General features: G+C 37.5%; 1 long non-coding RNA gene across 1 annotated transcript in view; it reads right to left on the bottom strand.

The window, feature by feature from the left end:
* The window catches only part of LOC106635429 (uncharacterized), a 319,562-nt gene that overhangs the window by 190,897 nt on the left and 103,781 nt on the right, over nt 1–24,884 (bottom strand). Inside the window, exon 2 of the long non-coding RNA XR_008620618.2 lies at nt 7,289–7,334. This is a non-coding gene — a long non-coding RNA (uncharacterized LOC106635429). The remainder of the gene's footprint in view (nt 1–7,288; nt 7,335–24,884) is intronic.

Genomic DNA, 24,884 nt, shown 5'->3' with positions numbered 1-24,884 from the left:
ACAGTGTGTGTATATATAGACAGTGTGTATATATATACAGTGTGTGTATATATAGACAGTATGTATATATATACAGTGTGTGTATATATAGACAGTGTGTATATATATATACAGTGTGTGTATATATAGAGTGTGTATATGTATACAGTGTGTGTATATATAGACAGTGTGTATATATAGTGTGTGTATATATAGTGTGTGTATATATAGACAGTGTGTATATATATACAGTGTGTGTATATATAGTGTGTATATATATAGTGTGTGTATATATAGACAGTGTGTATATATATACAGTGTGTGTATATATAGACAGTGTGTGTATATATATACAGTGTATATATATACACACACAGTATATATACATATAGTCTCAGTTTTAAAATGAGAAACTGAGGCACAGAAAGCAAGCACCTTACTCACAGATACCTTATAACCTGCCTCTCACACCCCCTACCACTAAAAGGTGCTCCAAGGTTTTATTCTGAAACTATTAATCTGACACAAATTAAAGGAAAATTAAATGTAATAAACTTTGGTATTCACTGCAAATCTACATGTAGTAAATGCAAAGAAAATGTAAGTGGCAAGCACTGATCTAGAAGTAGAGATCTGAGCACTGGTCCTGTGTATGTGTGTAACGAATGACAAGGCTGTGGGCAAACAGCCCCTCCTGTCTGGTCCCAGTGCTCTCTCACAGGTTAAATGAGAGGTTTCATCTCCTTTGGTTTTCAACCCTGACTACAAGCTGTAATTGCTTGGAGAGCTTTAAAACAATCTGGTATCTGAGCCAACCCAGATCAACTACAGTCATACTCTCAAGAGCTGGGGCCCAGGCAGTGACAATGTGACAATATTTAAACCTTCCCCAGAGGATTTTAATGTGTAGCAAAGGGCTCAGAATCTCCAGGCCCAGTGATGAGTTCTGTGTTAGAAAGTTTCTGATGCTTTAGCCAATGCTGTGGCCGGACTGTTGATCTGAGCACCGGGCTCTTTTCACCCACCAGGACTTAGCACATCCCTGGAGATAATCAGAAAGGATGGCTCGCTGGGGTGACCAAACAGCCTAAACATTTCCTCTCAGCTTGAGTAAACTTTAGACAGTTTTTTTTTCCCCCTGACTGCAGGCCCCCGACTGCCTGCTCCTACATTTACTTTAAAAAGTTTGTAACTGTATTTTCTTTCTCTGTCTGCCTGAGAAATAAATCTTCTCCCAAACTCTTGCTGGTTTTACAACAGAGTAACTTCTTTCTCAAAAATCTGGGAGCCATTCCTTTGAAATGCAATCATTAAGGAAGACAGCACCCCTATCTCCCAGGCTCTATGGGAGAGTAGCACCCTAATTTCCATTAGCACCAATCAGCAAATACAGATGGCCTAATCGCATAGACCAACCTCCACACAAATAATGCTGTGCTATGTTGTCACTAGCTCAGGCTAGTGCTTAAAAACTTGCCTGCATTTTGTTTCAGCTGAGTTGAGTTCCATCTCTCTCTCTGATTGCAGTCTTGAATAAAGTCTTCTTTGCCTGTTTAACACTATCTACTGCAATTTTTCTTTGACAGAGAGTTTGAGTTTTGAGTGGTACTCCCTGCAAAAAAATGTAGATAAGCTGAGTGGTCTTTCTTATTTTCAGAAGCAAAAATGGCAAGCCAAAGTCCTCTCTTCTGCTACTAATACCAGGTCCCAGGGCCCAACTTCATCTGTTTTAATTCCATTGGAATTTAATTCCATTGTCTTTGGAAAGACAGTGGAAAACTCACTCACATCTTTTGTTGCTGTTGAAATTAATTCAGTGACTTAATTCTGGATTCTTTCATTTATTAATATGTCCATTAAACATCTATACATACAACCTACCATTGAATGCAAACCTCTGTAATTATCAATCTACAAAGTTTTAAATTATAAAAGACAGCGCTTACTCTGTTACAAATCAAAACACGCCTAGACAATGTACAATTTCTCCCTGGATGCCAAATAAAAAAACTTGCATTTGCATATTGGCTCCAACAACAACTTGGGCTTTGAGGTAGGTTGCTCCTCCTCTTTGTGCTTCAGTTTCCTCAGCTCTAAAATGAAGAAATGATACTAGATTCTCTCTTATTTTTTGCATTATAAAAGTGATTTTCCTTTTATGTTAGCATGGTAGGGGGATAAGAGTGGAGCAGAATCAATGTTTGGGGGCAGGGTTTGGGCCCACGATTTCCCAACTAGGGTTGGCACAAACCCAGATACTATCTTGACCCATAATCAAATCAATAATGAAATGAAAGGCATTCACATTAATTTTGCAGATGGCATCCACATAGAGTACCTCACTAACATACTAGAACAGTAAGTCTCAACCTTAACTGTATGTTGAAATCACCCAGAGAGTTGTAAAAGAATCCTGACGCCTGGGGCTGACACCCTGAGAGTCTCATATAATTGGTCTGGAGTACAGCCTGGGCTTCAGGATTTTTGTAAAGCTCCCAGCTGATTCTGATGTGCAGCCAGGGTTGAGAACCACTGCCTTAATATCAAATCTCAACTCCTTAATGCAGTTCAGAGGTGCTCAATGACAGGCAGTTATAAAACTAACCCTGAAGAATATGCAAAAATGCATATATAAGAGCAGTGAACTGTACTAATATTCTAGGCAGTGTAGGTGGAGCAGAGAAGCAGCTGGGGATGACAATGGACAAAGACATGACAGCCTGTATAAAGAGAAGTAATAATACACAGAAAGACAAAGTGACACACCCAGCAAGGCAGGCCAAGCCCAGAAGAACAGCTAGAAGAGGAAGTGTGCGTGCACATGGAGTGCCCATTGTATTAGGCATTTTACTGACGTTCTTCTGTTATATTTGTAACATTTCATGGCGGCCTGTGTTATCAGGTAGCTATCGTTATCTCTACTTTATAATGAAGAGACTGACTCAGAGACATTATATAACTTCCCCAAGCTTAGCCAGGGCCCATGCTTGCACTAAAAGTTCAGGTCTGTCCAAAACTCATACTCTATTTTGTCCAGATTATTAATGAAATTACTAAGAACAGACCTGAAATTCATCAATGTGACAACTACTTCTTCCCACAAGAGAGTTAGACACTCTTATCATGTGCTTGCACTCAGTTCATTGTCTACTTTTCAGAGTCTGGACAAGGCCAGGAAAATATATACTAATTTGATGAATAAGACTAAACATTATCATGTTCAATTTAGCTGTTCCTACTCAGAGTCACTATTTGAACAAAAGATTTTATAATTCCATGAAGATAAAATATACGAGATTTTCTTTGCACATTATGAAGATGCTATATTCATAACTTAGTTTGTCCTGATCAGCTCATCAGTGCTGAACTTTTTTCTATCATTTGAAGGTTTGGCCTGTTAACCTTATTTAAATATATAAGTGATATGTCCTCAAGGCTGCTTTTCTTCCTGTAACACTTTTTACCTGCTGTTCCCCATTGTTCTGAAATTGCCTGTGCATACAGGCTAGTTAAAAAATGATTTTTGTCAATTTGAACTCAAAGATTGTGTTTCCTTCATTTTTTCAGCATCCTTGGATTTACGTCATTTTGATCTAATAATTAAGTGCCAGATGCTTCCAAGGGAGTCCTTTTGTACTCTATCAATACATATTTTATAAGTCCTTATGCTTTCCTGACTTACAAATTAATTTGATATCTAACCCCCATAGTCTCATCCATCTTCTCATTTGTAAATGTTGCTTCTCAGCAGCTCTTTTCCCTGGAAACTTTCTAAATATGAATTCCTTTCTTGGTTTGCTCTTTCTCTTTGACAAGTTGCAATTTATTCTGGTTTCTCTTCCCCTTATCTTTTTTCTGCAAACCATGAACTTACAATCTGTGTCTTTTTGTTCCATGCCTTTTCTGTCTCATTTGTTCTGTGCAGTATTGCTTTAGTTCTTGGCTCTGCACTACAAGAGATGGGATTTTGAGCTCCTTTCATTCTTCTTCTTCAGAGAAACAGAAGCAATTTAACTTCCCCAGCTCTGATTCATAGGTGCTTTCACCTGCTTGGGGCTTTTGATGTTCTGTTGCTCATTTGATTAACCAAATAACTGAACATTCCCAAATTTACTTCCTGGCCATCTACTTCCTTTGTCAGGCCGTATATTTCCATAATGTCTTTCAACACCTAGCAGACACTCAATTCAAAGTGGGACACAGAGAGGGAGCAGGGATAGGGGGCAGCCCCCTTCCCCAGCACTGACTTTTTTGATTAGTTGGCAGTCAAAACGGCTCCTGGGTGCCGGTTGTCAAAGTCCCTGACCTAAAAGCAAGAAACGACTGGACAAAGAGATCATTTTTCTTCCAGAAAAAAACCCCAGGCATCAAGCCAGGAAAAAATAAGTGCCACCATGTTTAATAGCCTAACCCCAGGGAAAAGAGTGAAAAGGAATAAGAAAGGTGCATGAATTGCTAGAACCTGGCTCAAAGCCAATCCATCCCAGGATTCAACCTTAGGATTCAACCTTTTGCGAGAGGCAAAAATGTCTGAGTTATAAACATCAGCAGCACTTTGAGCTGCATTCCTCATTTAACCCTCAACATCCCACATCCTCATTATCCAAATAAAATCATCAAGATATGTCCCATCCTAGAAATTCCATTCCCTAGGTTTTAAGTGGTGGGAGATAAAGGACCCAGGGAGCATTGACCTTTAGTAATACACATAAAAAAGAGAACCCAACAAAAACAACAAAGTATAAATAAGAAAAAGTGATTAGAGACATGACAGTCCAAAAGAAGCACCATAACAGTGCCAAATTCTGCTTTGTACAAGGTCAGATAAGAAAGCGATTTGGGATTTCTGGATATAACATGGTCCGTGGATGCCAACAATGTCATCATTCTTGATTTTGCTGGATATGAAAAATGAGACTGTGTGGAGAGGGCACACACAGCCTCGAAAGCACTGTACCTGTGCATATCAACTCTCAAACTAATTTTCACAGCTCATTTTTTAAGAAAAGCAATAAAATACTCCTTAAGTTATCCAATGCATGACATACAATGGTGGAGGCTGACAGCTAAGCCCAAGCCCTTAACATCAATACCTGTTGCTACCACAGTCACATGATAACCACCCTTAGAAATCTCTCAAGATAAAATCACTAGGAAAATGAAGTGCAGAGCAAGTTTGTTCTCAGGAGAAATATGTTGCCATCTTGACAACTATTATGCAAAGTGTGAAGCAGCACGAAGTACATGACAATTATATTTGTTTTCAGCAAATGTTGACTCTAAATTGTGTTAGATGTAGTTAATAATAGCATAGTTCTTTGAACAGAGAATAACATATTGGCACAAAGGAATGCTTCTATTAATCATCAGATTGAAATGATCATTTCAGAAGTTTGTTTAGGACATTTCATTAGCATCTAATAGAAGAAAAAATGTAAACTCTAAAGGCATTTTTCAGCAATCCAAAATGAAGTGTTCATCAAATGCTACTTCTGAAGACAGAACTACATGTTGTTGTTGCTGTTAGGATCTCCATAAATCTTAATGTGTATGTATCAAGTTGCTTAAAAGGTCAAGTGACCTCCCAGAACCAGCAGTTCCATTTCCTAGCAAAGGTGACAGTGAAGCCTGCTTCTGTCTCTCAGATATGCCCTTCACCCTCTATCATAAGATGTGGTTTGGTACAGTCACAGGTTGAAAATATGAGGGGTGGAATACTGCACTATAAAAGGATTTTTCTTCTACTTTTTGTTAAGGATGTCAATTTTTTAATTAGATTGAAGTATTCTCCATCTTATTTTCCCCTGGTGCTCAGTGAGTTATGCCATCAATAAAATGTCAAAAGATTATTTGAGCCAGTATTTGTCATTTTTATATTAACTGAGGACAACGAAGGAATATTTATTCCTTCCAATTGTCCAAATTGGCCAAGTTGGTCAGAGGACATTACCTAGAAGCACTATATTATTTTATAAAATTCTTTGACAGTTCCATGATTATATCACCAAAGTGAAAAGATCCTTAGGACAGAGGCAATGGTTAACACAGAGACATATAGTAAGTGCTTACTAAATGTCTGTTAATGCTTTCACTTTTTCCCAATGGTTTCATATAACTCTAAGTCTTTTAAATTAAACCTATAAGTGTAGATTTGCATGCAATTGTGAAAATAATACAAAGAAGTTTTGTGTACCCTGTACCCAGCTTTCATCAATGGTAAGATCTTGCAACAACTACAATACATACAATATCATAACCAGGATATTGAAATTAACACTACTAGTCTTACTCAGATTTTCACAGTTTTCTTTGGACTCAATTGGGTATATGTATGTGTATCAAGTTCTACACAATTTTATCACACATGTAGGCTCACAGAGCCACCACCTTGGTCAAGACACAGAACAGTTCCATCACCAGAGGGATCCATTGTATTGCTCTTTTAAAACCACACCCACCTAACCCCCACTTTTTCCCACCACTAATCTTTCCTCCATTGCTGTAATTTTATCATTTAAAGAATGTTATATAAATGGAATTATACAATATGTAACATTTTGGGATTGGCTTTACTGGCATAATTCCATCAAGACTGATCCAACTGGTTGTATGTTTCAATACGTTGTTCCATTGCTGAGTGATTTTTTTCTACAGCGAATGCTCAAAAATACTATTGCTGATACTCAATTGTATGGTAGTTGAATGTTTGGTTTACAAGAAACTGCCAAAGTGTTTACCAGAGTAGAGTGGTTGTACCACTTTTACTTTCCACCAGCAATGTGTGAGTGATCCAGTTTCTACACATCCTTTGCCAGCATTTGGTGGCGTCCTTTTTTTTTTTTCATTTTATTCATTCTTACAGGCATGTAATGATATCTCGTTGTGGTTATAATTTGCATTTCTCTGGTTGCTAATGACAGTGAGCATTTTTCAGCCGACTTGCATTTGTACATCCTCTTTGGTGAAATGGTTTTCCTGTTTTCTTGTTCATTTTTCTAATTGGATTGTGTTTTTTGTTGTTCAGTTATTGATTTTAGCTATTAAATGTTAAGAATTATTTATGTACATGATTCTATTTTAGGTACTCTTTGGAAGTTTTCAGCCACTGGAGAAACTGTAGTTGATTCCAATTTAGAACTGTAGATCTTACATCTTTGAAAGAGCCAACAGAACATCTGGCCAAATCTCCTCATCTCTCACAAGTAAAGTTGCTTATGTTCACTTAGCAGATAAAGCAACAAACCCAGCAGGAGTACATGGTTTACTTAAATCAAATACAGTTAGTGGAGGAAGAAGGGTTTGGACTCACCACCAGTGGAGAAATCAGCTACCCTTTCTTGGCCTCAGAACTTCACCTGCAAAATAAAGATGATAATGCTAATGCCCTCAACCTCCAAAAGAAGTTAAATCCAACAGGCAAATCAGAAGGTTTATGAGGCCATTTATTCCCAGCTCCATAGTGACACTTCCCAAGCAACCAATGACATCTGTTAGTGGTGGTAGAGGTGACCTGCTTTGGTCCTGGCCCATAGCTTTATGATCATCACTATAATTAGATATAATGAATGTTCATGAGTAGTGGAGCTTCTGTTCTGCACTTAATGTTTATTCCACCAATTAGCACTGACTGTTCTTAGAATACAACAACCAAGCATGTTAAAGTTCTGAGAAATTAAAAGAAATGGAGGGAAAGGTGAAAAAGAGTTGAAGGAGGGACTGATGCCCTTCCTCATTTAATGCTACTCCATCTGCAGGCACTAAATAAAAAGATCCCATTATTGGAAACAGAATGTGAGAAGGCCTGGGGAAATACATGTTGAATCTCAGGCCAGCCAAGAATATCAGACACACACAGAAGAAGAGGACCCATCTACCTTTTTGTTTCCTTTCAATGAGTCGCCCATCTCTCATGGTAGGGCAGGTACAACCAGAAGCAACTCATTGTTCCCCATGTAATGCTGATCGAAGTGATAAGCTATGGGACACTTCACTTATTTTTTAAAATAACAGAAATATTTCAGATTCATTCTGTAGTTGGTTACACACTGGAGGATTTTACCTGGGGGCCTTGACCACTAAACCAGTACTTTTCCTACTGCATTAGTTTTCAATTGCTGCATAACAAATCACCATAGACCTAGCAGCTTTAAACAACACATGTTTTATCTCACAATTTCTGTATGTTGAGAATCCAGGCATGGCTTAACTGGATCTTCTCCTCTGGTCTTCCAAGGCTACAATCAAATTGCCAGCCAGGCTACATTCCCATCTGAAACTTTTGATTGTTCTTCCAGGCTTCTGTGTTTGTTGGAAGGGTTCAGTTACTTGTGGTTGTAGGACTGAGGCCCTTAGCTCCTGGAGGCCAGCTGCAGTTCCCTGAAATGTGGTCCTCCCCTTAGGCAGTTCACACAATGGCTATTTGCTTCTTCAAGGCCAGCAAAGGAAGTGTTCTCCAGCCTGCTTTAGGTGGAGTTTTACATAATATCACATAATTATGGGAGTGACCTCCCATCGCCTTTGCCATATTCTATTGGTTAAAAAGCAGGTCACAGGTTCCATCTGTACTCAAGGGGAGGGAATTATACAAAAGCATGACTCATTGGAGGCCACCTTAGGTTGTATCTGTCATACCTACTAATTTTTAATTATGAAGGAAAGGGAACCTCTTTCCTTTTAAACATTCATGTGAGGAAATCAAGAGCTCAGAGTGAAAGGAACAACAGTAAGATTATTTTGAAGACAACAGCTGTTCAACTGTCTTCCAGCACTTCAGGCTTTGAAAACATCAATGAGTGTGGAAGAATCAAGAAACCAATACAAATACTCAGGGACTTGCTAATGTCATGCAAAGTATCTCCTGTGGATCAGCATCAACAGTGAAAACAATGACAAATTTTTACTCATTGTTTGCCTGGAGAAAACAGTATGGTTCAGTGACCATTTTGTAGAAAAACAAATGTTTTCCTGCCATTTTGTAGGAAAACAAGGTGGTTTTGCACAGGATTAAAGAATTATCTGGCCAGGGCAATTAGCCAGGAGAAGGAAATAAAGGGTATTGAAAGAGGAAGTCAAATTGTCCCTGTTTGCAGATGACATGATTGTATATCTAGAAAACCCCATTGTCTCAGCCCAAAATCTCCTTAAGCTGATAAGCAACTTCAGCAAAGTCTGAGGATACAAAATCAATGTACGAAAATCACAAGCATTCTTATACACCAATAACAGACAAACAGAGAGCCAAATCATGAGTGAACTCCCATTCACAATTGCTTCAAAGAGAATAAAATACCTAGGAATTCAACTTACAAGGGACGTGAAGGACCTCTTCAAGGAGAACTACAAACCACTGCTCAATGAAATAAAAGAGGATACAAACAAATGGAAGAACATTCCATGCTCATGGGTAGGAAGAATCAATATCATGAAAATGGCCATACTGCCCAAGGTAATTTACAGATTCAATGCCATCCCCATCAAGCTACCAATGACTTTCTTCACAGAATTGGAAAAACTACTTTAAAGTTCATATGGAACCAAAAAAGAGCCCGCATCGCCAAGTCAATCCTAAGCCAAAAGAACAAAGCTGGAGGCATCACACTACCTGACTTCAAACTATACTACAAGGCTACAGTAACCAAAACAGCATGGTACTGGTACCAAAACAGAGATACAGACCAATGGAACAGAACAGAGCCCTCAGAAATAATGCTGCATATCTACAACTATCTGATCTTTGACAAACCTGAGAAAAACAAGCAATGGGGAAAGGATTCCCTATTTAATAAGTGGTGCTGGGAAAACTGGCTAGCCACATGTAGAAAACTAAAACTAGATCCCTTCCTTACATCTTATACAAAAATTAATTCAAGATGGATTAAAGACTTAAATGTTAGACCTAAAACCATAAAAACCCTAGAAGAAAACCTAGGCATTACCATTCAGGACATAGGCATGGGCAAGGACTTCATGTCTAAAACACCAAAAGCAATGGCAACAAAAGCCAAAATTGACAAATGGGATCTAATTAAACTAAAGAGCTTCTGCACAGCAAAAGAAACTACCATCAGAGTGAACAGGCAACCTACGCAATGGGAGAAAATTTTTGCAACCTACTCATCTGACAAAGGGCTAATACCCAGAATCTACAATGAACTCAAAAAATTTACAAGGAAAAAACAAACAACCCCATCAAAAAGTGGGCAAAGAATATGAACAGACACTTCTCAAAAGAAGACATTTATGCAGCCAACAGACACATGAAAAAATGCTCATCATCACTGGCTATCAGAGAAATGCAAATCAAAACCACAATGAGATACCATCTCACACCAGTTAGAATGGCAATCATTAAAAAGTCAGGAAACAACAGGTGCTGGAGAGGATGTGGAGAAATAGGAACACTTTTACACTGTTGGTGGGACTGTAAACTCGTTCAACCATTGTGAAAGTCAGTGTGGCGATTCCTCAGGGATCTAGAACTAGAAATACCGTTTGACCCAGCCATCCCATTACTGGGTATATACCCAAAGGATTATAAATCATGCTGCTATAAAGACACATGCACACATATGTTTATTGCAGCACTATTCACAATAGCAAAGATTTGGAACCAACCCAAATGTCCAACAATGATAGACTGGATTAAGAAAATGTGGCACATATACACCATAGAATACTATGCAGCCATAAAAAATGATGAGTTCATGTCCTTTGTAGGGACATGGATGAAATTGGAAATCATCATTCTCAGTAAACTGCCGCAAGGACAAAAAACCAAACACCACATGTTCTCACTCACAGATGGGAATTGAACAATGAGAACACATGGACACAGGAAGGGGAACATCACACTCTGGGGACTGTTGTGGATTGGGGGGAGGGGGGAGGGATAGCATTAGGAGATATAACTAATGCTAAATGACGAGTTAATGGGTGCAGCACACCAACACGGCACATGTATACATATGTAACTAACCTGCACATTGTGCACATGTACCCTAAAACTTAAAGTATAATAATAATAATAATAATAAAGAATTATGTTTGACAGTTATTTTGATAAATACTTAGAGGTAGTTCTGGCTCATCCTCTAAGACATTCCCTCCAATCCCAGTTTTTCTACAATATCTTTTTTCTCTCTCAAATCCCAAAACAAATACAAGTATCTTTCTCTTCTCTCCTACTTAATATCAAGATGATAGTAATGCTACTTAATGAAAACTTTTATTGCATGGACAGGATAGAAAAATGAAAACTATGTCTCAATATGCACAGGAAATTGAGCCAACCAACCTTTCCTTCCATCTTACAGGAAAAAAAAACCCACTGATGATGTCATCCAGAAATAATTCTTCCCAAGAAATTTCTCCATGCTTTCTCATCTAATTAAAAAACTTTCGATTTTATTTACAAAAGTTCCAACATCACCATTTTCAGTCACCCATTCTCACAGTTTCAACCATCAGTGTACATGTTCTCCAAGTGAAATGGCCAGATTAACACTCAATCATTTCCACAATTTGCAAGACCTCACCATGTATGTATATGACTGATGGCACAAGAGCAATATATCCGAAGGAAAAGCTACTCTCCTCTTTATTTTTCCTTCTGTGTTCCCTATTATTACTCAAAGTGCCATCCTCCTCCCAGTTTCTCATACCCAAAATCTGTCATCTTCACTTTGTACCTCTCTGTAACCCCTCCAAATCCTGCCATCTCAACCTCTTTAGTTTTGAAGGCATGCACCCTGGCCTTTCCACTCTCCTTGCTACTGCTTCAGCTCCTGCCCTCCTTCCTTATCCCCTGTGGCAGAGAATGAACTCCTTTCTTTCTGTCCGTTTTCTAATCAATTCCACACACTGCTCCCAACGTGGTCTTTTTGAAACACTTCATATCATGGCATGGACCTGTTGAAAAGCAATCAGCAACTCCCTGAAACATGGAAAATAAAATTCAAACATCTTGGATGGGCATTCAAAATTTTCCAGAATATGGTGCCTCCTTATACTCCTAGCACTATCTTCCATGATAATGACACTTCCGCACTGTCACTCTGTATTAGTCTGTTCTCACAGTTCTATGAAGAAATACCCATGAATGGGTAATTTATAACAAAAGAAGTTTAATTGACTCACAGTTCCACATGGCTAGGGAGGCCACAGGAAACTTACAATCATGGCAGAAGGCACCTTTTCACAGGACGGCAGGAGAGAGAATGAGTGCCAGCAGGGGAAATGCCAGGCGTTTATAAAACCATCAGATATTGTGAGAACTCACTCACTATCACAAGAACAGCACGGGGGAAACTGCCCCGATGACTCAATTACTTCAACCTGGTCCACCCTTGACATTGATTATTACAATTCAATGTGAGATTTGGGTGGGGACACAGAGCCAAACCATATCACATCCCATCACAGCCATTTACTTATCAATCTTCAACCTACCTCATCTAATTTTACCTTTCCATGCCTTAAATGTTGTCACTGCCTGGAATTCCATATGTATCCATGCTGATATCAGAGTTCTCATCTTGTAGCAATTATTTCAATAGCCACGTGCTTCGTGAAGCTTCCCAGATTTCCTCATCTTACCCTGAATTTGGGAGGGAATGTAAAGCAGTGGAGCACATCCATGCTACTCCTCACTAAAGGAGAAGAGGTTCCTTACTTTCTGTGTGATGTCATCAACAAGTCTTTGACTATGTAAAGGTTATTTTTTCAGAAACTTTCCTAGGAAACAAATCTTCAAAATTCACCCACTCACTAAACAGTCTTTAGCCTTTCCATTATATTACAGGAACTAATTGTAGGTGTTAAGGAAACAAATACATGAATTTTGACCACAGGAGGCTCAGGGTCTATAGGAAAAACAGTTAGATAAACAGCAATTATAATTTAGTGTGACGAAGATCTGTAATAGATAGTGAATGAATCAAAGACTCAAGTATTCTGATCAGAGACTGGGGAAGGGAGGTGACAGAAGCCTTTACTGAAGAAATGACATTTAAGTTGGGCTCAAAATACTATATACAGAATAATATTTTTGAGCACTTATTATATGTCAGGCACTATAACAAGCACTTTATGGTACATGCATTTCTTTTATGTGACACAGCTACCATATGAAATTGGTATTATTATTATTATTATCCCATCTTACAGATTAGAAAAAATAATGAGGCTCACAGAGGTTGGGCAACATATCCCAACCCACACAATTAATAAGTGGTAGAGTTGGGATCAATACTATGTCATTAAATCCACAGTCCAAGCATTGGCCATTGCTTCAGCCAGAGCTCTAGACTAGAACAACTGAGTTGTCAATTTTCTCCAGTTCAGCCTCCCCGCAAATTTAGATGTTGAGTTTAACTCTGGATGTTTCCTCACAAAAAAGTACTCTGAAACACAAGCAATAGATGGCCACATATACTTCATTAGAAATTTCATTGAGAAGATTTGGAAGGAGGTCACACAGACATCCCTCAACTAATAGCTCAAAATTTATCATTAGATGTTTCTATGCTTCTAGGTCACTTGCCACCTAGTTGCCATCTAGGTGTTTCTCCTTCTTCCTCTTCCCTCCCAAGACTCTTTAGTAAGGCCACTCCTCCCTTCTTCCTCCTCTGATATACAGAACTATTCTCCTCATGCACATGCAAATCCATCAGAGTCACCATCGAACAAAATGACTTCTCATCAACAGCAGTGATCTTTATTAAAATAAAGTTTATCAGCAAACTACAGCATCAAAATTTGCTTCAGGACTTAACCTATCATGCCAAATAGACTTTAGAGTATATTTCTTTCCCCAAAATGCTGTCACCAAAAGGAACTCTGGTAAATCAAATTTCATCTATAGCTTTACTATATTAAAATGATTTTCACATTTTCAAATCTATGAATGTGATTTTCTCTAATGCTTTTACGTATATGCAAATTTTCAGCCAGATCAAGTCAGGAAGATAAACTATACCATTGTTAAAACAGAGAGATATTAACAGAGATGAGTTGGCTGAATGGGTATTAAAGATCTAAGAAGGCAAAGGGGGAACAAACACAGAGGCCACACAAAGATATTAACTGTGGGAAGCAGCTGCCCCCATAGGGCTGGGAGAATAAAGGGGAAACTCTGGAGTGATTAGAACTAGAAACTCAGAGAGGAACTCAGGAGCTAGGATCCTGACCTCGGGGAAGTGGTGCTGATACGGCTGGTTCTGGAAGTGTGGAAAGAAACTCACAACCAGAACTACCTACCACTGCTCAGTTTAGAGGCCAGTCCTGGGGCACTGTGGCAAGGACACGAGACAAGCAGGAAAGAGTAAGTCCCTTCTCCTGCCTTCCAGTCTTCTTCTAGTGCCCCTATTAAAAAAAGAAAAACGTGCTTTGCAGAGTCACACCACTACAAAGCCAAGTAGAACCAGTGTCCAAAGGTCACCAATTCAAGATAAGCCCAGATCTGGCATTCATCTGAAGAGTCCAGTAAAGATCCAGAGGACATCGTGTCAGTTCAAGTGTGGCAGGCCAGGTCTCACTAACACAGGCCTCCATAACAACTGTTTCAGTTAACTTAACTGAGTGGTTAAGTTAAATATTGAAAGTCAAAGCCCTTATACAAAGTCTGGGATATAACAAAAGCCCACCAAGAACTTTGCCTAGGCCTTTCCTGGGCCTTAAAGCATGACAAAATAATGAAGGAATTCTTAACAGGACCCATTTAGGATTAAACAAGTTTTATTGGGGGCCTGAAGAAACTTCCCAGGCCTCCACAAACAAGTTTACTGGGGGTCTGAAGGAACTTCCCAAACCTTCATGATCTAGCAAGAGACAAGATAAGGCTAATCACCCCAGCAACTGAGACCATTTAGATTTAGTAAATTTACTGAAGCCCCAGAGGAAGGTCTTCAGGACTCACACTTTAGTTACAGATTAAAAGAAGTTAATCACTTATGTCTTTAGATGAATGCACGCTTACATGTAGACATATAGGTTAGAAAACTGGAAAACTTTGTAATTTTGAGTTGGTCTGGTGATAATTTCCAGGCCTTCTCCCTGTAACCGGTTGCAGAAATAAAAACTGTCTTCCTCCCCTGTTCATCTGCATCTTATTATTGGGCCAAAAGAAATAGCAGCCTGACCCTCAGTTTGGTCTGGGAACACAAGGACTCCATCACCATCCACCTACCAGGACGCTTCTTTTGTTTCCTTCTCTTTCTCCATCTCTTCCTTCTTTCTTTCCTTTCTCCCTTTCTTTTGCCTTTTCTTCCATCCTCCTCTTCATCTTTCTCCTCCCCATCTCCTTCCGCTGATACGGTATTTTTTATTTGCCCTTTTAAAGTTTAAATGAGCTATATAATGAACCAATCTTTTTTTTTTTTTCCAGCTATGGCTTCAGTTCCTATCCTACAACTTTACATTATCGCAGACTATGCATGTGCAAGATAAGGAGCAAAGTATATTCATTCTGTAAGTAAATTAGCCCCCAACAGAAACTCAAACCTACATCCAGAATGAACTAATATTTCCCTTGATGGAATTGGTAAAATTGAAGTTGGATGAATCACAAAACAGTCTCAATTCACAAACATTTTTGGTGTTTGAATTTGGAAATAGATTTGGCCCCAGAAGTTGGCACCCCTACCACTGTTCTGTGAGCTACACCCATCATAGCGAATAAAGGAAAGATGAGGAGGAGACAGTGGTCAACCTGTGGACTAGAATTTCCAGAAAATGTATTCATACTACAATTTTAATGAAACCTAGAAAATTAGAAAATAAGATTTAAATTTTAAAACTTCATCTTATCCTTTCTTCCCTTGCAATAACCTTTCTCTTCCATATCATCTATTTTCTATGGTTTTTCCTTTCTTTCCTACCATACCCTATGTGATCATCCATTGAGATGATTCTTTTCCTTTTCATATATCTTTCTCTAATTGAAGTTTAATTAACCAAAGGTAAATTGCATAGATCTTAGGTATTCTGTTTGATAACTTTTAAGTATTGTATATACCTATACATCAACTACCTGAAACAAAAGTATTTACAACATCCCAAAAAGTTATCCTGTGTCCCTCTTCCAGTCAATTCCTGCACCCACCTTCCATAAACCACTTTCTATTTTCTATCACAATAGATTAATATTTTGTCTAATTTTGTATCTCATATAAATGGGAATCATAACAGTATTTATGAGTGGGGTCTGTTTTTGCTTAACAATGTTTTTAAGGTTCATCCATGATATTGTGTGTTTCAGTAATTCATTTCATTACTGAGGAGTATTCCATTGTGTAAAGAGACCATAGTTTAGTTACCCATTCTCCTGCTGATAGACATGCACGTGGTTTCTGATTTGAGGTTATGAATAAAACTGCTATAAACATTATTGTACAAGTCTTTTGTGAACACATGTATTCATTCTCTTAAATACCTAAGACTGGAATTGCTGAGTTCATAAACATAGTTTTTCACAGTGCCTATACCATTTTACATACTAGTTACTCTTCATCTTCACCACTTGGTCTTTTTTTATTGTAACCATTCTAATATGTGTGCAATGGTTTCTTATTGTGATTTTAATTTGCATTCCCTGATAACTGTATGTCTTACCTTTTTTCGTGTTTATGGGCCATTCATATATTCCTTTTGTGAAGTATCTGCTCAAGCATTTTTCCCATTTTTAACTGGAATGTTCATCTCTTTGGGGCACTTTGTAATAGTTTATTATAGATTCTGGAATCAAGTCCTTCATCAGATGTGTGCTCCAAAATTTTCTTAGTCTGTGGCTTTTCTGTTCATTTTCATAATAGCATCATTTTAATGAAAGTTTCATCTTTTTCTGTATTTTCCAAATTTATAGTCTCTCCCTCTCCATTCTCTCCTGCTCCTCTCTTTCTCTCCCTCAGAGCTTTCGACTTGCCCTTGGTAGGCAGTGCCTGTTCACCCCACTCCATGGTAGGCAGGGACAATAGGCAGGCCCACAGCTGCTGAGAGGATCTCTGTGTTTAAAGCGTTTGAGAATAAGTTACTGCAGTTCACATGATGCAGAGTAGGGGGTGGCAGAGAAGAACCCGGAAGTGGCTTCCCCTAGAGTCTGGGGGTGTTTGATAGAATTTATCAAATTTTAAAATATGCTTAGTGCTTTTTGCTTCCAATCCAAGCAATTTCTCCCTACCCCAAAGTTGCAAAGATATTCTCCTATACTTTCTTCTAGAAGTTTTATGATTAGAGGATTGTGTTTAGGTCTATCATAATTTTTATGTGTGGAATAAAATAGAAGGCGATTTTTTTCTATGCAGATGTTCAGTTGTTTCAGCAACATTTATTGAAATGATTTTTCTTTCACCATTGAATGGGGCACTTTGATAAAGAATCAATCGACTTCATATGAAGAATTAATTGACTGCATATGTGTCGGCCTAGTTCTGGAGTTTCTATTCTATTTCATTGGTATACTAACTACCCTGAGCCCAGCTCTGCATTGACTTGATTACTATATAGTAGGTTGTGACATCAAATGGTGTAAGCCCTTCAATTTTGTTCTTTATTCAAAATTGTGTTGGTATTCTATGTTCTTTGTATTTTTGTATAAACTTTAAAGTCACATTTTACAAGACTCAGAAAAATACTGTTAGAATTCTGAAAGGGATTGCATTGAATCTATACATTAGCTTAGGAAGAATGGATGTTTGAATAATATTGAGTCAACTCAATTTATAAATATGGAATAGTTTTCCATTTATTTTGTACTTATTTTTCTCAGCAGTGTTTGTTTGTTTTGTTTTTGAGACAGAGTCTTGCTCTGTCACCCAGGCTGGAGTGAAGTGGCACAGTCTCAGCTCACTGCAACCTCCTCCTCCCGGGTTTAAGCAATTCTCCCGCCTCAGCCTCCTACGAGTAGCTGGGATTAGAGACACAGGCCATCATGCCTGGATAATTTTTGCATTTTTAGTAGAGACGGGATTTCACCATGTTACCCAGGCTGGTCTCGAACTCCTGACCTCAGATGATCTACCCATCTTGGCCTCCCAAAGTGCTGGGATTACAGGTGTCAGCCACTGTGTCCGGCCTGCTGAAGCAGTGTTTTCTAAGTACCATGTGAAGGCCTTACACATCTGTCATAAATATATTCCTAGCTATTTAATATCTTTGGGTACTATTGTGAATTGTATTATTGTCATTTTCAAATTGATTTTTTCCATATTAACCTTGTATTTTATGACTCTGCTAACATTCACTTATTAGTTCTAATAGGATTTTTGTTCATTCATAGTGTTTACTATGTACACATGCTTCCCATGAATAAAAAAGTTTAACATGTTCACTGTGCTAAATTCACTAATTAGTTCTAGCAGAGTTTTAGAGGATTTAATCCCATAGCGTTTTCTATGTATGCAATTATGTCCCCTACTTTATCTTTTCCAATCTTTACACTTTTTATTTTTCTTGCCTGCAATATAATGTTAAATGGGGAAAGCTGACACTCTTGTCTGTGCTTAGACACAAGAATGAATTTAGTGTTCTGTCAATTAAGTGTGATGTTAGGTTTTAGTGCTTTTGTTTTATTTTGTTTTGTGGATGCCCTTTATCAGATTGCAGAAATTTTTTTCAATTCCCAGTGTGCTCAGAGGTATTGAATTTTGTCAAATGCTTTTGCTGCATCTGTTGAGATAACTATTATTTTTCTCATTTATTCTTTTAATGTGGTATTTACATTGACTTCTTTTTTAATGTAAAATCAGCCTTGCTTTCTTGGAATCAACCCATTTGATTATTATTTACTGTATTTTAAAAATACTGTTAGATTTAATTTGCTAATATTTTGTTAAAGATATTTGTGTATATTCATGCAAGATATTGGTTTCTTTTTTTGGTATATTGTTTTTGACAGATTTTTATTATCTGCATTATGCTTGTTTTGCGAAATGAGTTGGGAAGTGTTTTCTTCTACTTATTTTCTCATTAGCATGTTTCTTCATTCACAGTTGGATAGAATTCACTAATAATACCATCTGAGCCCGGAGTTTTCTTTGTAGAATGGTTATTGATTACACATTTAATTTCTTAAATGATACAGAAATTTTGAAGATTTTTCTATTTATTCTTTTGACAGTTTTTGGTAATTCATGTTTTTTAAGAATTTGTCCTTTTTAATCTACGTTGTCAAATTTATTGGTACAAAGTTGCTCAAAATATTCTCTTTTTTAACATTAGTAAAATCTGTAGTAATATCTCTTTCAGTTTTAATATTATTTGTATTTTTCTTATGCTTTATTTTTTCCAGTTTTGTTAATTTTACTAATCTTTAATATTCAACTTTGACTATGTAGGTTTTCTCTATTGTTTGTCTCTTTTCTATTTCATTGATTTTTGCTCTTATTTTTTTTGTTTCATTTGAATTTAGCTTGGGTTTAGTTTGCCCGTTGTTTTTAATTTCTTAAGGTAGAAGCTTAGACCATTGATCTTAGGCTTTAGTCTTATGGAGTTTCCAAAATAAATATTTAATTGCTATAACTTGCCCTCTAAGCACTTCTTTCATGGCATCTTACAAATTCGTTCTGGATATTACAGCCTATTTATATAGTCTAATTTCAAATAATAATGTTTAGATAAGAATTTAATTATATAGTCTTCCTGCAAATAAATTATATAACTTTATATAAAATGTAACCTTACAACAGTATTCCATTTATCTTCTGTCACACTTCGTGCTATCTTGTTTTATGTTTTACTTCTATATATGTTATAAACTCCTCAATACCCTATTTTTCCTAAATAATAGTTTTTAAAATAAACTTATTTGTGTATGTATATAAAAGGGAGTTATTAAAACATAGTTTCATTATATTACCCAGGTATTTACTTTTTCTGGTTCTTTTCATTCCTTCCTGCAGATCTGGGATTCCAACTTGTCCATGTGAAATCATTTCCCATCAGTCTGAAATAGTTCTTTTGCACTTTTTATAATGCAGGTGTGCTAGAGATGAATTCTTTCAGCTTTTGCCTGTCTATGAATACTTTAAGTTTCATATTTGAATATTACTTCACTGAATATAATATTTTAGGCTGACAGAGGATGTTTTTTCAGTGTGTAAAAGGTGTAATTTTTCTTTTGATGTGTGTTCTTTCTGGTCACTAGCAATTATTCCTCTGTATGCAAAGTATTTTCTCCCTCATAGCTGCTTTTAAAATCTGCATTTTATGTTTGGTTTCTAGCAGTTGGTCTATGATGTACCTAGGTGTTGCCTTCTTTATGGTCATTCTGCAGATTCCCTGAAATTCTGATGTACCTCACAGTATTGTTTTCAACTCTCCCTGTCCCCAGTTTTGAGGACCTACTCACAGCACTCAGTGAAGACCAATGAGAAAGAGTGGGGTTGGAGGGGGCGGTAGTTCAGTCTCATCTGAATCTGGGGCTTTTCTGGATTCTAATCTGTCACACCAGCCCACACACAGCTGTTAAAATTTTGTTAAAATTAGTCTGTTTTTTCTTATCTTCTGTATGGCAGATCCCTCCTCCTCCTCCCTCTGTCTCAGTCAGGATGAATCGATTCTTTCTCATGAAGGGTTTGCCACTTTCTGAAGTCCAATTTATTTAGGTTTCTTTGTGCCCTTGGCTTTTTAATATTTTTTAATTATAATTATGTAACTTATTCAGATTGTTTTGTTTTTTTTTAGGGTGAAAGCAAAAGTCTATTGCAAGTTTGTTCACCAGAACAGAAATAAGTCCGTCATGAGATTTCTTAAACTATATCCCTTACCCATATCCCCAGATGCCTTGAAAGAAGCAGGGAAAGAAAGAAGATTCTGAGATTATCAGTTTTTTTCCAAACTGTTAATATAAGAAAAGATACTATTTAAATTATTGCATCCTTCTAAGTATATCAAACTAAAAATATTTCTCACTACAAAAGGCAGAAGATCTGTTAATTAAAAAATAAACTACTCCTCTGAAAATTTGAGTGAAATGTGAACAAATTTGTGTCCCCACTACACTACCAATTTATATATTTAAAAATATTATAATTTCTAATACTGATTTTGAATTTTCAGCAAGTTGCCATGTAATATAGATGTTAGGAGAATGGACTCTGTACCTAGTCCCCATGTCCAAAAATCCTGGCTCCTTCAGCTTTTAATTTGGTGATCTTTAATAATTTGTTTAACTATTGTTACATTTTCTCATCTTTAAAAGAGAGGTAATATTTATTACTCAAGTTTGTATATGTAAGGCTCTCAGAAAAGTCCCTGGTATGCATTAAGGATTCAATCAGGGCTATCGTGATATTAAGGATGACTTATCAGGAGCCTTATCAGAGTTATTACCATCATCCCCTATCCCCACCTTCAGGCAAATAGGCAAATTGAATGGATAGTGCAGACCAAAAAGATAACACCAAGCTCCTGTTAAAAGAGACCTCCAATAAGCCTTAACTAGCTTATAATTAACGTCAAATTCTGCAAGATAAGTTAGTTTCATTGGTTAACTAATGCGGCAGTACCTGAACACTTCTTTTGACTATCTCCATCCACGTATAGGAGAGAACTAACAAGAAAAGCAAGAATTCCAGATGCTGTCCTACCTGCACCTGCCCATCTTTCATTACAGATGTTCCTCAACTTACAATGAGGTTACGCTCCAATAATCCCATTCTAAGTTGAAAATTTTGTAATTTGGAAATATATGAAAATCATCCAACCTCCTGAACACTACAGCTTAGCCTAACCTACCTTAAAAGTGCTCAGAATACTTACGTTAGCCTACAGTTGGACTAAATCATCTAACACAAAGCCTATCTTATAATAAAGTATTGAATATCTTATGTAGTTTATTGAATACCATGCTGAAAATGAAAAACAGGATGGTTTTATGAGTATCACTGTAAAGTCAAAAAACCATAAATTGAGCCATTTTAAGTCAGGAACTGTCTGTGTTTCTGAGAGTTTAACTGAAGAGCAGGACTGAAAACATTTCACATCTGTGATTGAAATCTAGAGACTCTGCACTATAAAAGTTTAGGTGCTGGAATTTAGATGGTCCAGAAAAGCACTGTGATCTTCTGTAACTCAGAGCAGTGACAAAAACAACAAAACTATTAGAATTGTATCCACTATCTGGCATTTATTATTTAGTTTTATCTCCTGAGGAGGGATAAAAGCCACAGGGTAAAAAAGAGGAAATACTTCTCTCACCATCTTTTCTCTCCGAAGTTACTGCTGGGGATATGTTTGTAACAAAACACAAGAATTTTCTAAAAGGATGTGTCCCCCTAGGTGGCTAAAAGATAATGTCACCTTACAATTTAAAGGGATCAATCTAAAAGAATAATGTTCTTCAATATTAGTGTTAGCCTGGGCACAGTGGTGCATGCATATAATCCCAACTACTTCGGAGGCTGAGGCAGGAGAATCGCTTGAGCCCTTCAGGAGTTCAAGACCAGGCTTGGCCACAAACACAGTGAGACCCCCATCTTAAATGAAAATAAAAGTAATTTTAAAAATTAATATTCCACTTTTTCATTTTTAATCTTAAAAACAATTTAAGACAAGGTTTGCAGATTGTGGCTTTTTGCATAAATCAAGAACCATTCTTAGCAACCTGCTGTTTCTCCCTACTAGAACATAAGTTTTATCAGAATGGGGAGCTTTGTTTTGATCATTGATACATCCCAATGTCTAAAGCACTGTCTGATACATAGAAGGCACCTATTTGGTGAATGAATGAGTGAATGAATGAATGAATGAATTCACTTCTGTTACAGTATAGATGACTTTAGACTACTCTTCTCCCTGCTTCTTTTCTTCAGTGGAAAATCCCAGAATGGCTGGGCAGAGGGGAGGAGAGGAGATGCCATAGTTAGAGTTGGGAGGATCATCCTATTTCATTTTTCCTAAATTTAAAGTATTTTTTCCTGTAACCACCAAGGGTCTCTGAGTCACTTTTGGGCTTAATAAAAAGGGATGATTCCTAGGAAGAAGTTTGAGCAAGGTCTATGCATACAGTTGGCTATGAGTCAGGTTTTTCCACATTAAATCCTAGCCCTACCTCCTCCAATGAAAGCAACTTAACCAGTAGAGTGAAATATTTTAATGCAGGCAACATGTCCCCTTCTGTGTAGAAAATACTCTAGAAAAATGAGAAAGCACTGGATAAACTCTACATAATAGTGCTAGAATCCAACTGTGAATTTTAACAGAAAAGGCAACTATAGTATGGTTCAGTTTTCCCATCTATAGAATAAAAACAAGACAACCCAACCCCACCCCTCACAGGGATAATTTCTATCTTCACTAAAAGTGAGTCTTCACGTAAGAGAATATTATGGTTCTGGGACCAAAGCATACACGCTCCTAATGTCTGTCCTAAATCTCAGAACCACTTTGGCCTATCCCATTAGTAGTTCTCTACTACAACTGATTATTACTGCCAAGTTAGCACTCTCAGTGGTATAAAAATTCTCACATCTGTATTCTCATTCTCCCAACGGCCACTGTCCTACTCATATCTTTCATGCAACATTCTTTGTTCTTTTCATTTCCTTCTTTCTTTTTTTTTTTTTTTGAGACAGAGTCAGGCTGGAGTACAGTGGCATAATCATAGCTCACTGCAACATGAACTCTTCAGCTCAAGATCCTCCCACTCAGCTTCCCAATTAGCTGGGACCACAGGCATGCCATCATGTCCAGAAATTTTTTTTTTTTTTTTTTTGGTAGAGACGGGGTCTTGCTGCTCTGTTGCTCAGGGTAGCCTTAAGCTCCTAGCCACAAGCAATCCTCCCACCTTGACCTCCCAAAGTGCTGGGATTACAAGTGTGAACCATTACACCTGGCCTCTCAGAGACTCTGAAATTGCTGTTCCAGCTCCAGTGTCTCCTTTCAATCTTCACCACAGCTGCCAAAATTACCTTTCTAAGAGAAGTCATCATGTCACTGTCTTGCTAAAAGACCCTCAATAAGACTTCACAATGATTGCCCACATTACTTACATAATTCAAAACAAAAGCATTATAAAAGAAAAACTTCCAAAATTTTTACTTATCATACTATGGAGAATGTTTCATGCCCATTCCTGATGCATCTGTCTTATAAAGAGAGCTCAATTAGCATAACTCCATTTCCTTACTTCACCTCAGGGAGTGAAGCCATCAGTGTGACTAGGTTAATTTCAGAAGAGCAGGACACGCTTGACTCAGCTCCATCCCATAATCCCCTCCTCTAGGGAACACAAGTGCTTGACACATCCTCCAAGCTTTAATTTGCAAGTACTTGCCCAAAGGGAAGAGGTCTGCCTCATGCCACACCCCTGGAACTGGGTTGCTGTGTCAGCCCAATTCCAGAATTCAGGAAGGAGGTCCACTCAATTTTTATACTAAGGTTCATTCCTCTAAACTAGTCTCTTTTTTTTTCAATAAAGATGATATTTTGGGCTTAATCTTTACCTTTGGTTTTATTTCTCAAATTCCTTAAAATTGTTTGAGAAGAAAGGTGCTATGTATTGGGGTAATGATAATTATTACACAACTTTGCATACGTAAGGCACTCAGAGAAGCTCCTGGCACACATCAAGACATTAACAAATGATATGAGGATAATGAAGATTTATTGGGAGCTTTATCTGAGTTACTATCATCATCCATTATCAGCTTCAGGCAAACAGCTAGTTGGAAGATTGGAGAGTACTCTCAGTTGAGCTTCTATTCACAGGTCAGACAACCAGCAACTGGCAGACAACTGGAAAACACGGACACATCCTGAGGTGGGAGCTCCTCCTTCTTGCTGCACTGTTGAACTGCTCCTATAGTCTTGGATAAGACTAAGTACTAGGTCCTGAGATCACACTAACACCTGGGACAACTGCTTTAGGGACAAGGGACAAGCTTCTTAATTTCATGGGTATAATCAGTGCT

Source organism: Pan paniscus, chromosome 14 (assembly GCF_029289425.2).
Source record: "Pan paniscus chromosome 14, NHGRI_mPanPan1-v2.0_pri, whole genome shotgun sequence".
In the NCBI taxonomy this organism is placed as follows: Eukaryota; Metazoa; Chordata; class Mammalia; order Primates; family Hominidae; genus Pan; species Pan paniscus.
This window is presented reverse-complemented; position numbering and strand designations above follow the sequence as displayed.